Source organism: Halichoerus grypus, chromosome 7 (assembly GCF_964656455.1).
Source record: "Halichoerus grypus chromosome 7, mHalGry1.hap1.1, whole genome shotgun sequence".
NCBI lineage: Eukaryota > Metazoa > Chordata > Mammalia > Carnivora > Phocidae > Halichoerus > Halichoerus grypus.
In genome coordinates this window covers 51389081-51404512 of record NC_135718.1, presented here as the reverse complement: position 1 = coordinate 51404512, position 15432 = coordinate 51389081, and the positions used below count along the sequence as shown (strand labels likewise).

General features: G+C 34.6%; 1 protein-coding gene across 4 annotated transcripts in view; it reads left to right on the top strand.

Moving 5' to 3' along the window:
* The window catches only part of ADK (adenosine kinase), a 507004-nt gene that overhangs the window by 287072 nt on the left and 204500 nt on the right, over positions 1 to 15432 (top strand). The window lies entirely within an intron of this gene.

Sequence of the window (15432 nt, the reverse complement as noted above, 5' to 3'; positions counted from 1 at the left end):
CCACAGAAATCAACCCCATGTACAAATGTGGGTTAATTTCCCACAATACTCTATAAATCCTTAACACTTAAATATAGCTAAATTAAAGCATTAATTAGGTAGAAAACAGGGGACCTGTAGTGAAAGCAGAGGAAGAGAAGTCTCTTTCTTGATGGTAAATCCTGTCTGAGGTTTTGTACTGTTAATGGGGGCATATTTGTCCGTTTTGTGATGAACACATATTTGGGAGTTAGTAGACTCACTTATCTTCTCTTTAATCATGATCATATAACTGATAGGAACCTTTAAAGAGTAAACATCTTTCAGTTGCTTTCTAGTCTTCCCTGTTAAAAATAAAGAGGTTCTTACTTACCTCAGTAAGCAGACATGGAAAGCAATGAGGGATGTAGGGAGTATCCTCTAAGGCAGCTTCTCCTCTGGCAACGTCTCTCCTATGATTACAGTATAAACATATAATTTATAATGTGGAATAAAGAAGGTTTTGTCTTTTAAAGAACCATTCCTTCTTAATTCAGCCTTAAGGGATTTAGATTCTTTTTCTTCAACATCCAATAATGAGTTTAGGGGTGGTGGTCATTAATATCTTGATCCATTATTTTTCATAAAAAAATAGTTTTTTTCTCTAATGCTTCATTTGCCTGATTGCTGTATTTCTTGCCAGAAATCACAAAATCCATTTCCTGTGACAGTATAATAATTTTCACAACGTCTGATTATAGTGCACATACACTCAGAAGATTAAAGATAGAGGTTAGAAAAGAAAAAGAAGACATTGAGAGTAAGCATTCTGGTAGAATTTATATTTTAATGTCATAATCACTAATTTAGAAAAATAAATGTAAATAGTGGGCTGTAAATGGATTTTTCAGTATTTTCATAAAGAATTAATTCATTACATGCACAATTAGTTTTTATACACTTTCACAGTAGTTTTTTCAAAAAAAATTTTTCTTTCCCTATTCTGACACAAATTTACAGATGGTTATACACAGCCTCTGCTGAAAAGATCTTCTGTTAAAATCAGCTGCTCTTGGCTTGACAAATCTTGAATACTTAGTGATTAACATGTTAATAACAAGTGTGAATGTCATTAATGTAAATACAATTTCATTAACACCTTATGTTTCTTATTATTCATTCTTTAAGAATTTTCTAGTAAACCAAGCAATTATTATGTAATTTTTACTTAATAAAGAGTAAAGTCCTGCTGATTGTAATAATAATTCCTATATTTGTTTATAACTTGCTTTCCTATTCATTCTTTTATATATTTTTCTATTATTATACAATACTTTTTAAGAGCCTTTGAGTGAAAGAAAGTGGTTGAAATGTAAAAGAAGCTTTCTTGGAATGTCAGTAATATCACATGTCTTAGTATGTTTACACCTGCTGGAAGGAAAGAGTAAATTATTTCCTGAGAACCCCACAGTTATATAGCTAGTTCCACCTCTGATCTGCTCTGAGGCATTTAACCTCTCTTAACCTTGGTTTCCTTATTTAGAGGAAGTGGCTGTTGAGCCTTACCTAAATCATAAAGTGAGTGCAAGTAATTGTTTACTGAGAATTCTAAGAAAGGGTAATGGAAAATGTCAAGTATAAATGAAAGAATTATAACTGCTCTCATCTCTCGCAGGGATTGCAATTCACTCAACTTCTATCATTTTTAAAACTTGTACCTTTTTAAAAAAGAGCTGTTTAAATATGAATACATAAATGAACATATATAGTATTTTGACTTTAGTAGTGATTTTGAATTAATTGAAGCATGCAGCTTAAACATACTTTTTATTACACTTAAATAGTAGGTTAGCCAAAACCCAGTAAATAATTTGGGAAGAGATTCTGCCAGGTAAATGCTAAAGTGGGTGGTATGTACTTTAAAGGGCTTTAACTTTTCCTTTTGTACTGATTTAAGACTGATAATTTATCTCCTTATTCTAATTACTTGAACTTTGTGGGGGGATGGGGGTGTTCTGACACTAATTGTGTAACCCTTGTGTAATTTACTTATTTTCTCAAATCCTTCCAACCTGCCCCCTCCCCTTAATAGACTGATGTTCATTTTTAATTTCCCAGAGGGAGATATGATATGCAGCTTTTAAAAATCTATTTGCCACTCAAGCTTTTTTCAGAGAGAACTTATTAACCTCTCCTGTGGAACAGATTGTGAAATACTAAAGCTAGATTGCATGTGGAAGAATGGTAAAAAAATCAGAAGGACCTTATATTCCATGCTTAGAAGTATAAACTCTATATACTGTAAGCAGTTGGGAACCATAAAATCCTTTTAAGAAGGAATGTGAGATGAGACTATAATTTGGAAGAATAGTAGTGAGAGGGTGGGTAATTGTACATTTGCATTTAACCCTTTACGCTAGTGGTTTCCAGGTACATAAAGTGAATGAAATATGGAAGACAACTATCTTCAAGTAGTCTTCAGTTTCTCGTTACTTTTGGAGCTTTGAAATATGTTGAGACAGTTATAAACTTGTTTCATCAACTGTATTTGCTCTAGTTTATGTATTACAATGATTTCAAGCAAACTTCTGCCTTGATTTTGTAAGCCAAAGTATATATGATTAGTCTTAAAGCAACCCATGTTCCTCACTCACTGATATTTATTCATTCATTTTAGAGAAACTGTGAGCCATGGGAGGGGCAGAGAGAGAGGGAAAGACTCTCAAGCAAACTCCCTGCTGAGTGTGGAACATTTGCAGGGCCCATGACCCTGACATCACAACCTGAGCTGAAACCAAGAGTTGTTCGTTTAACTCACTGAGCCACCCAGGTGTCCCCTTGCTCACTGATTTTTACTGAGGAAGCTCTGGGTTTTGGTTCTTATTTTTGTAATGCTTTACTGAAAGCATTTCAAATCTTCTACCTTTCCAGTAATACTCTCTATCAAACATCTTTTATTATGTTCATACTGATTTTTAAATTAGCAGCTATAATATTTACTATGTTACTTAAATATCCCTCCACTCTCCTAGTCCCCCAGAAGAAAGTAAATTGGCTATGGACTACTCCCAGGGCACTGAATTGAGATGATTCTTAAGTTTTGACTAATATCCTACTACTCTGTGTCAATTTCCCACCTTAATTCCCTCATTTATAAAATGTAGGTTATGAAAATCCTTACCTCAAAAGGTTCTAAAAAGTCAAGGGGCACCTGGGTGGGTCAGTCATTTGAGCGTCCAGTCCGACTCTTGGTTTTGGCTCAGGTCATGATCTCAGGGTCATGAGATCAAGCCCCTCGTGGGGCTCTGCACTCATCGGGGAGTGTCCTTGAGATTCTCTCTCCCCCTCTGCACCTCCCCCCACTCGTGCATGCATGTATGTGCACACGCTCTCTCTCACTCTCAAATAAATAAATCTTTTTTTAAAATGTCATTAAAAATACATTTAAGGGGGCCTGGGTGGCTCAGTCGTTAAGCGCCTGCCTTGGGCTCAGGTCATGATCCCAGGGTCCTGGGATTGAGCCTCGCATCGGGCTCCCTGCTCCACGGGAAGCGTGCTTCTCCCTCTCCCACTCCCCCTGCTTGTGTTCCCTCTCTCGCCGTGTCTCTCTCTGTCAAATAAATAAATAAAATCTTTTTTTAAAAAATACATTTAAATGCTTAATAAAATGGTCTAACATCATAAGTACTCAAGGAATGATCCTTTATATTGTTAGGGAATCATTTCCTTCTAAGAGTCTACAATGCAGATTAAAAAATTGGAGCTTTAAAAATAAGCTTGTGTTCAAATGCTGATTCTGCTACTTAACAGCTATGTGACCTTGGACAACTCTAAGTCTCAGTTTTCCCATCTGGAAATGGGAATAATGTTTACTTCATTTAATTAGGAGGATTAAATGAACGGTGTGTATCTATATATAAATATATAATCTGGCATATGATAAATATTCCTTTTATGTCACCTCCTCCTCCATATAGACTTGCTTGACCTCTTGTCTTGCCCCAGGATATTAAGCAACTTCTACATAAAACCCTGTCCTCCTTCTTTGTGACACCAGCACAAAGATCTCTTTGGAGATCACCAGCAGGCTCAAACTCCATAAGTGGAGGCCGAAACTGTCTTATTTAGGTAGAATTTATTCTGTCAGGGAAACCTTGACTATGATTTTAAGGCCTTCCAACTGATTCAGTCTGCCCTTCCAGATTATCATGGATAGTGCTTTACTAGATGTCAACTGATTAGGGGTTTTAACTATATCTGAAAAATGCCTTCAGTGTAACGCCTAAGTTAGTATTGGATTGAATAACTGGAGTTTGTAGCCTAGCCAAGTTAACACATCAAAAACATCAGAGATAAATTTCTGTGAAAGAAATAGCAAGTTCAGTGTATTTGGTCTTTGTTTTTATGTATTATGCATGTTATATCACTTTGGGTTTTTTTAACTCTTAATTTTTTAAGAATCCATTATATATACCTAGTATTTTACTGAGATTTTAAAAGGAAACAGAAGGTCTCTTAAGTTTTTTCCAAATCTTAAATCTTAGTTCATTCAAATACTGCCTGAAATCATTGAAAGGATTGATAGAAGAGGTAAAACTTGAGTCATAACTATAGTTGGATTGACAGAAAAGGAGTGCACTGTTCCAGTGTGTGATTAAGCATAGATTGAGGCGGGAACATGTTTAGTGACTTAAGAGGATAAAGAGATGATAACATCAAGAGTAGAGCTAAGGGCGCCTGGGTGGCTCAGTTGGTTAAGCAACTGCCTTCGGCTCAGGTCATGATTCTGGAGTCCCGGGATCGAGTCCCACATCGGGCTCCCTGCTCAGCTGGGGGTCTGCTTCTCCCTCTGACCCTTCCCCTCTCATGCTCTCTGTCTCCCATTCTCTCTCAGATAAATAAATAAAATCTTAAAAAAAAAAAAAAAAGAGAGCTAACTGTGAGCTTTCTAAAAGCTGGTATTTATGTTAGTTTTCTTTGTATCACCCTGGCCTGACACAATACCTAGAAAAAAAGTGTTCGGCAATTGTTTATTGTTTAAGTGGATTAAATAATGAATAAAAGGATTACTTCAAAGCTGTGTTATAGTATGATCCATCATATGCATTCGGAGGTGATTGTACTTGAAATCAAAGCACCATATTTAACTTAGTTAAAAATCAATACAGCCCCAATTCCTAAATTGGAGAAAGTCATTTTCTAACACATCTTCCCTCACAAGAATGTGAACCCTCTGAGGGCAAGAATTATTATGCAATTTTGGATCTTGTCTTATAGTGCTTTATTGCTTTGCATTTAAAAGATACCTAATAAATATTGCTTGTTGAATTCACTGAAAACAGCATACAGGAGAAATCCAAACTTAGTTTTGTAATACATCTCCTTGGAGACTAAGAGAAACCAAAATATTTGAAATATATCATATAATTGAAATACATCATGTAATTGAAGAAAAGTAAGTTGATTTTTTCAGTATTCCTACTTTTATGTACTTAAAGTTTATGTTCAGGTATTTTGTCTTAAAGCATTATAAAATTTTTCTGGTTTGGTATCTTTCAGTGAACAAGACATCTTTATAGCTTTTCTGTGAAACAAGGCAAAGCAATTGAATATAAAGGAAAGCTGATGTAGTTTTATCCTACTGAGTACAAATATTTGTTTGGGGATTAAAGGTTTATGAGATAAATGGTTTAAAGATTAATTAACTGTGCTATCTTTTTACCTTCCTATCTCATTTGTAGGTCAGTGGTCTGTTAATACACAGAAATTGCTTTATTTCCCACTGTGTTTCCACTTCTAACTATTAGAAAAATGTCAAAGGAACAACTGGACATCCTTCCTCTTTTTTTGTGCTTTTAAAATTTGTAAGAACTATGGCTCTCCTGCTTTTATTTTCTTTCATAGTTAAATTAGTTTTTCCTGGGATTTTTATGTAAAAGGTAAAGTAATAGTTGTACTTACTTTATAAATTTTTCAATTGATCCTAATTTTATAATACCAACCAATAAGATGCAGACATTTCCTTGTGGGGAGTGGGAGGGAACACAGGATATCTTACTCCGATGGCTTCTTAGTGATTTTATTACTAGAAAGATAAACACTGCTTTATTATCTATTTTCGCCAGTAAAGTTATCTGCAAACTAGGTAACAAAATGCAGAGCAGCGTATTTACTTTTTCACTTTTTCCCAAAGAGACGATAAAAGCAGTGTTCCTAGGGAATAGTTGGCTAACTGCACTCTTTCTCAGGGAGTACTGGTGGCTTTTATCACATGATTATAGATATGGTGAAAAATGCTAATGATGAAAGATGAGTATATCTATTTCTTGAAATGTGATGAAAAATTTAGAAATGAAACCTATTTTTCTGAGGTGACATCTAGATTAGCAGTTCATTTTCATCCCATGTCCTGATCCACTTTTTCCAGCATTTCAAAAAAAAACGTAGGGGTGGAAGGGCTAATATATAGCAAAGCTACTAAAGTGACTATTTGAGTGTTTTATTCCAGCTGTGAAAGCTGCACTGGGATTAAGCATTTGGCACAAATGGATGTAATTCATTCTCTTTTTGTTAAGAAATAAATGATAGAACAAAACCATCATAAAATGAAGGAGTAAAATGCTAGAAAGTGTGAAAGGTGAAAAAAATACATGATTCTTTGAAAGCATATTAACATAACTCTTAATATGAAATAAGGATTATATTAGTATTTATTTACTTTTTCCTGTATTTGGTATTTTGGGAAAAGAGGCATGAAAGAACTTGATCAGAACCAGTATATTGATTAAGTATCTCAGTTGCCTGTTTGCTTGTTCATAGTGGACCAGCTATAATTAATTGTTAATAGTGTAAACATGATGTGTTACACAAAAATTATGTATAATGCATGATTAAAAGAACAATATACCTTATTTTGAACAAATAGTATTTTAGTGACTTTGCAACTAACAAAACAGACTTGGTTGATAAGAAAACATGAAAGATATATTTTAGATAAATGAATTTACAATTTTCAGATTTACGTATAATTTTATCTGCATATGAATTGTGTCATTAGCTAGAATGTGGAAATAGGCATTCATTCCACTTATTGACTGCTTCTGAACTACTGAATTTATGGTAAAAAAGCTTTGTGGTACTGCCTTCTTTAAAACTGTTAATGATTTGCTATTTGTTACAGAATTTTTATTTTTTTATTTTTATTTTTTTTTAAAGATTTTATTCATTGATTTGACAGAGAGAGACAGAGAGAGAGAGGGAACACAAGCAGGGGGAGTGGGAGAGGGAGAAGCAGGCTTCCCGCGGAGCAGGGAGCCCGAGGTGGGGCTTGATTCCAGGACCCTCGGATCATGACCTGAGCCGAAGGCAGACACTTAACGACTGAGCCACCCAGGTGCCCCTGTTACAGAATTTTTAAAATTAGTCTGTAATTGATCAACACACATGAATGTGGTAGGAAGAAATAAGGTTAGATTTACAAGCTTTATGTTTATTTCAACTTTATAAAACCATGAATTTATAAATAGATATAGAAACACAATCCTTTGGATATATGTTAGGAAATTTGTAAGTGAGAGCTTCATATTACTACAGAACAGTAATAAGACTTTTATTCTGGTGTTTTTGAGAACAGTGTTTATGGCAAGTTGATTCTGGTGAGCATTTTCATTCTAGTTTATGTCATGACTGATCACAAATTTTTTTCTTAAGATTTTGTTTATTTTGGGAGAGAGAGAGCTTGGGGGGGCGGGGAAGCAGAGAGAGAGAGACAATCTCTTTTTTTTTTTTTTAAGATTTTATTTATTTGACAGAGAGAGACACAGCGAGAGAGGAAACACAAGGGGGGGGGGCAGTGGGAGAGGGAGAAGCAGGCCTCCCGCGGAGCAGGGAGCCCAATGCGGGGCTCGATGCAGGGCTCAATCCCGGGACCCCGGGACCATGACCTGAGCTGAAGGCAGACGCTTAACGAGTGAGCCATCCAAGCACCCCAAGGGAGAGAGAGAATCTCAAGCAACTCCACACTGAGCGCAGAGCCTGACCCGAGGGGGCGCTTAATCTCATGACTCTGAAATCATGACCTGAGCCGAAATCAAGAGTCAGACTGAGCCTTCCAGGCGCCCCTGACCACAAATTTTTAATATAGATATTTGATTTTAACTGCCTTATGTACTTAGTGGTTATAATTAGAATGCTCTTAAATGAAAAAATTCATTTGGAACAAGTAATAGACAAATTTCTGGTTTGCTTCTTGCCATGGACTATTAAGAATTTTTTCCATTTTTGTTTCAGGTTATGATAACCACTGAAGTTTTCAACAATGATAGGGGTAATATCCTCATAAAAAAGGGGAAATGCCTAGGTTTTACTATAATAAAAATTAGAAAAATTCATGTAAGCTTCATACTTTATAGATGTTTATAGACACTTAATCAGATGTAGTGATTTTAAATTGTCTTCATTTTGCAGTTATTTTACTTTCTGGTTATTTGACAAGCCATGGTTTAACATATGGGCAAGTGATTAGTCTCATGGTAATAAAGATAAAATTCAAGCAAATCTTATAAATCTTTCTGAAAATCACACAAATGAGATGATTTCTTAAAGGGTCAAGAAGTTATTAAATTTTAAAAGTATGACCACCTGGTACCATGCAGATGTTTCATGGATTTTTTTTTTTTTTTTTTTTTTTTTTAAGGATAGTCCAACAGTCCTAGTGAACAACTAATTTGCTCAACATTGAGGATGCAATTCTTAGGACTAAGAACATGCATCCCTTCTCCTTGACTATGGCTCTAATTACCTCAGTTTGGACTGATCAATATTTGATCTTTTTCCCACCATGCAAACATGTTTCTTTGACTGTCTCTTTCTCTTCCTTTTGGATAATTTGCAGCCATGTGAGAATGGTTCGTTTTGTTTGTTCTCTCTGGCTAGAGGCCAGGGGTCTCTTATTAGTATAATACAGTTCATTGATGTGAATTTGTTGATCTCCCGGGTAGTTTTTCACAAATTTAAGGCAATTAAAAGCTTTTATATGGCATTTCACTTGAAGTTATTAGTGGTCTTTCAGTGATTTTGCTTTTAAAAAATTACTTCATCATTTTATGATTATTTCCTTTTCTTCTCATTTCTCTCCCCTCCCCAACCTATAAAATTCTAGAAAAAAGGATTGAAACAACCATTTCATTGATTGATTTCATAAAAAGTAACAACTCATAAACTTGTAATTTAATAACTTAATAATATTTTAATTAACACAGTTTTTAAAGGACTAATGAAATTTTTGGCTTTGTTTTATAAGACCTTTTTTGAACTTATGGATATTCATGATAGACGCCATAATGAATTTAGAAAACAATGACAAGAATTGAATCTAAAAATTATTTAGTAATTGCCAGAAAACTTTAAAAGCATATATATATATAATTTTACTTTTAGCAAGGTAAAACACTTTGTAAATTCGAGTTTTATTAATATCTTAAAATTTTCTCATAGGTAACAGATGCCCATATGTTTGGTTCCTTAACTTTTGCAGTGAATGGGCCTTTCTTTAGCACATCAGAAGTAAGAATGTTAAATGAAGACCACCTAAGTCTTTGGGACTGCTACAGCATTGATTAGATAAAAATCGTTTGGCTTAATTTATACATACTGGGAATCATTGGTGCCATTTCTTTCTTCTTTCCTCATTTAAAAAAGTGTTATTTGGAACTGTTTTCCTAGTGCAGTACTTGATTCAATTTGTTTCATTATTGTACTTGATTATTTTGAAGAAACCATCAGTAGAGTACATTTGAGGCAACTTGGGGACCAGGTTTCAGAATTACTGCAATGAGTATATGAAATGTAAATCATGTATAGAAATATTCTTAATATTTTCTATCTTTTCCTTTATGTATAAAAATAATAATATTTGTTAGGAACTTAACTTTCTGCTATTTTAAGACAAGAATATTGTATTGGTTAAGAGGGTATACCTTGGAGTTAAACTATCAGGACATAGAATCAAGTTTCAGTACTTACTAGCTGTGTGATTGGGAAGTTAACTTCTGAACCTCACTTTCTTCATCTGCAAAAAGGGGAAGATGATAATACCTACCTCATAATGATAAAATGAGATAACATGTTTAAGTTGTCAGAACAGTGCATGCCCATAAGAAATGCTCACCAAATGTTTGCTATGAAGATATTTTTGTTATTTGCCAGACTTGATGTTAAATCTTATATATATTTATTCCAAAGTTAAGTCAAAGGAATGCCAACAAGAGAGGTTGGATCCCAATAAAAAGACAATCTATATATAAAGGACATAACACATTTGACTAGTAGTTTACTCAGTATAATGACAGTTCTTTATAGTTCACTGGAACAGAACTGTGTACAAAGCAACCTCACAGTTCAGAAAAGGTGGTTAACTTTTGCATTTTTGGTTGAGTTATATCGAGTAAATAGCATCTGCCTCTTTCTTGGCTGTTCAGGAACACCTTTGGAGAGCTAACATTCTCATTTATACAAGAAGTAAAGTGATTTGTTAATTTAAGTGATATGATCAGAAGCTCCAGGTTTGATTTCATGATTCCTAAGTGACTTCCATTTGTGTAACATAGAAAATATTTAACTTTCTTTTTGAAAAATATTGCCTCATCTAAATTACATGACTATTTCTGAAATGATTTTTTTATTAATGTACATTGCAATCACCTGGCTTTACGACATGCAAAAACTATTCTCTGCCTCTTCAAGCTCTAAGCAAATCTTTAAGGGAGAATTTAATTTAAAATCTTTTTTGACTTACCAAAAAGACCTTTCTTTATCTGGTTTCTACCTGCCTATCTTGCCTGTCTTCATACATTGTTCTCCCAGCTCCAGCCACACTGGATTTCTAGATTTCGTTCTTCTCGGCTGGAACAACTCTCATATTCTCACCTTCCTTTACCTAGTTAACTCTACAGTTCCATCAGATTTTGTCTCAGTCATCACTTCCTGACTGAGTCACTTCCATTTAATATACTCTCTCCTAATCCATTTGGCATTCAGGTTCAACAGCAAATATTAAGTGAATTCATACTATATGCAGGATACCAGGTATACTGCAGAAGCAAAAATCCTTGCTTCCAGGGACCTTTCATTCCAGAGAAGCAAAGGAAAGGAGTGGGGTATAATAAACAATTATGTAGTATATATTTAGGTGGTAGTAAGTACTTTATGGAAGTCCAGTGGCAGTAAGTACTTTATAGAAGAATAAACCAGGGAAATCAGTTAGAACTTAACTGGCAGGGAATAGGGATACTCTCTTCTAAACAGTGTTCTTGGAAGATCCCTTTAAAGATAAAAAAAGTACTTCTGACAGAGGCAGAAATTATTTGAGGGGCAAGTCATGTATATATCTGAAATACCAGTGTTCCAGACAAATGGAACAGAGAGTAAAGAATGCTTGATATTTTTGAGGACCAAGAACCATTTGTCATGAGAGGAGAGAGAATGTTTTGTGGCCCTAAAGACAGTGGTTAGCACCTAACATGAGATCAGTAAATTGAATGACAGACTGATACTTGAAAGATTGGCCCAGATCATTGTGTTATTCTCTTGGCAAAACAAGCAAACTGTTTTGTATTAGCTGTTTTCTTAATTGACCTAAGCCCCTGCCTTTCAAACTGGCTTGAAAAATATCAGGAGTATGACACATCTTCTTGAATGCAAAATTGGGAGTAATTTTTTAAATTTTGCATGAAAACATTTTAATGCAGTATTTCCATGATTTTTTTAAAATGGATGATTAAGAAATTTTAACTTCAGATTTATTCCCCAGATCCCTCATGTTCCCACTCACACCCCAGTTTGAAGTTACTGCTCTTTCCTGTCATTCAGGTGTGGGTACTCTGAGACCTATTCCAAAGAAAAGTTGTATATTCTCATTCAGTTTGGCTTTGAAAATTTTATTATTGCTCCTTACTTCTAGTAACGTGTTGCAGATCCAGTTTGGTATAGACATTCTACCCATTACCCCTGTACTACCAGCTTCCACTTGTTTCAGCTGCCAAAACAAGCAATAAGAAATACCTTTCTTTGCCATACTGCTTTCGGAATTACTCATCTACCCTACCTTTAGGACCAGCCCACAGACCGTCTAGTTTTCTTCCCTAACTGTAGAGTTCTTCTGTTCAGTTAAGGCTTAATATGGGAAAGAACATGAAATAATTAAAATTTGATTAAAAGATTTTTTCTTTAAGTATGCACATGAAGGGAGCCTGGGTGGCTCATTTGGTTAAGTGACTGCCTTCGGCTCAGGTCATGATCCTGGAGTCCCTGGATCGAGTCCCACATCGGGCTCCCTGCTCGGCGGGGAGTCTGCTTCTCCCTCTGACCCTCCCCCCTCTCATGTGCTCTCTCTCTCCCATTCCCTCTCTCTCAAATAAATAAAATCTTAAAAAAAATAAATTAAAAATAAATAAATAAATATGCACATGAATACCCTACCTTAACATATAGTGAAAAGTAATCTTTTCCCAAGTTATATTCCATGAGAAAAGAGTTTCATTTCCAAATTAACTGGCAACTGTAAGGATAGGCAAAAATTGAACAGATTTCTTTACTGGGGGACAAAACCCTTTTTTCATAAAATAACTTTTTATTTCTCAGGGGACACTAGGGTTTAGCAAGACACAGTTTGGAAAATACTCATACAAAAAGTCAGCTTTCTGTAGTCAGGAGTCATGCATTTTCACTGCTAAAATAAGGCAGTGATTTTTTTTCCTCCTTGCTTAATTGCCATGCCAACCTTTATTAGTTCTTTCTTGTTTCCCAATGATTTAAAAAGAAAAAAATATCTAAATATGTTCCCACCCACACCCCCGCCCCCATGAGCACTTCTTGCTTTTAGCGTCCCTCTAAGAGTATTTCTCCCCATAATTACACTTACACTTTAAGAAATACAAGACAGTCTGTTTTATTTTCAAATTTCAAATTAGAGAGAGATTTGGGTTTGGAAGCTTGTTTCTCTCTGTGGCTACCTAACTGTTCCTCTACCCCAAGGGGAAAATACTGTGAAAGAACACCTGCTATTGAGCACTCTTTGAACATTATTCTCTCAAGCTTACCCCAGATAAAGCAGTTTTTGATGGAAAAACAAAAAAGTCCTTGTGATACCTCTGTGTACCAAAAGGTCCTTTTGACATTAGCTGTGTGATACTAACACACACACACACACACACACACACACACACACACACGAAGTCATTTTGGTGGTTGGGGGTAGTGGGGAGGGTGGAGCTTATTTCACTTGTTGTGTTTATGCTTATGCTGTTTTGCAATTGTGAGATTTCAGACATTTGTATATCCAGTCTGTGGGTTGTATTTTTATTTATCTCACATGTATAGTATTGTTGCTTAAAAAAAGTTACATGAATGTTAAAAAGATTGTAGTTTTTTCAGATGTTCATTAATTCCATTTGATTTTTTTATAATGCAAATAATGGAGAGATTCCTATTCAAAGATGCTGAGTTTTTCCTAAAACTTCAGTTAGGATTTTATATTCAATGTGACTGTTTCCGTCTCACTCAGAGTGTCAGATTACCCTGTTTCTCTTATACCAACAACGTACAGTTTACACACTCTGCTGCAAACACTATAGGATAAGCACAGTTGTCCCTAAAAAATATGAAATCTACAGGATTTTTATCTGTTTATGCCTTTTGCTCTGTGAAGTTACTCCTTCAGGGTGACATGATGTGTTGTGTATATTCTAGTAAAGTGTTCCTTTTATTCCATTAATTACAAACAGCTTAAGAAAATATTTAAAGTAAAACTATAATGATTAGTCCTGGTAGTCTCCATTTTACTGAGAATGCCTTTGTCAGAAATTATGTCATCACAATGGACTCTTAGCCAGGAAGTTCTGTCTAGCAGATGAATGAATTAGGAGTACTGAGTTTCTAATAAAAGACACTATTGTAATATTGAAATACTGCTGATGAGGGTTGCCAGTTTTCTGTCTTTAAATTTACAGAACATCTTCTGTGATTAAACTGAGGAATACTTAGAATAAGTCCTTAGAGTAAACCAACTATAAACTTGAGAAGCCAGAAATAGAAAATGATATTTCCTTTTAACAATGCCGTTTAAGTTCCCAACTTTTCTTGTTTCAGCTGCCAGACACTTGTTCCTTTGTCTCAAAAACTGTTAGCAAAAAACAGTAAATATACTTCTTCCTTTACTCAGCTAACATCTGATTTTATCTGCACATTGATTACATTTTAAAACTTTTCTCACCTTCCTAGTCTGAATGGCTTATGTAACCCTCTGTTGTTACGATTGTCAGGACAAAGACTTAGATTCTGTATGTTGGAAAAGAGAAAAGTCCTGACATTTCTGTTTGCACTTCATTTAATTGTTTCCTTCCAGTTTAAAATGTGGAATATTTTAGGTATATCACTGACCCTTCTGTATCTCAATGCTTTTTTTGTTGTTGTTTTTTTTGGTAATTACCACTGCAGTGGTTGAACGCCTTACAAACATATATTCCCTTTATGACTGACCTAGAGCTTTACTTACAGTAGGTGCTCAATATAATGGATGATGATTTGGAACATACATTTTCAAGGTAAATATAACTCTCCTGCTGTTTCATCAGCTTTCTTAGCTAGATTTAACATTTCCTAGACTTCACGACTTTTTACAATTAATGGTAAATTCAGTATGTATTACCTGTAGTAACCATAGAAAAATGTTTCTGAAATATTGCTCCCCAAGTCCTAGCTTCCTGGCTAATAATAAAATATCTTATCTGTACTAGGGTTTTATTGTACAGTAATTACAGCATTTTCATGTGCTATATCATAGCCTGTTAACTAAAAATAAATGGGTACTTAAAATGGAAAATGAAATTATCCTGTTGCTTGAAATATCTTAACTCAGGTTTTATTACAGGTTGCATATGGTATCTGTTAGAACTTTGAACCTATCTTGGTTGTTGAATTATTATGTGGATTAACTGTTGCATTTGAAAGTTCTTGACTTTAAAAGCATGTCTGTTTTAAATCTTATACAAATGCCTTACAGGTTTTGAGAACAGTCTAATCTCTTTGTTGTGTGTCTTTTTTGTTTATTTGTTTTGTTTTTATACTAGAACTGCAAATTCTAAGCACCAGCAAATTTGCATACAACATTGCTTTGGATAGTTTTATGATATCATTAATATATTTTTTAAAGTATTGACCTGTTATAAGGAACATGAAAATGTTTTTAAGAATTTGGAAAAATTAGGAGTTATACAACATCTTAAGAAAAAAACGCATTTATCATGGTACTCCCACAAAAAATATAACCGTTTTTAAGAGTACATTTGAAGAGCTTTTCTAAAATTCTGTAGATCAACCTGTACAGAAAAAAAGCTTAGGAAAGAAAGTTTTAAAAAATATAGAGACCACATTTTCTCCTACAACCAGCTATTAAAGTTTTTGAAAATAATTCAATAA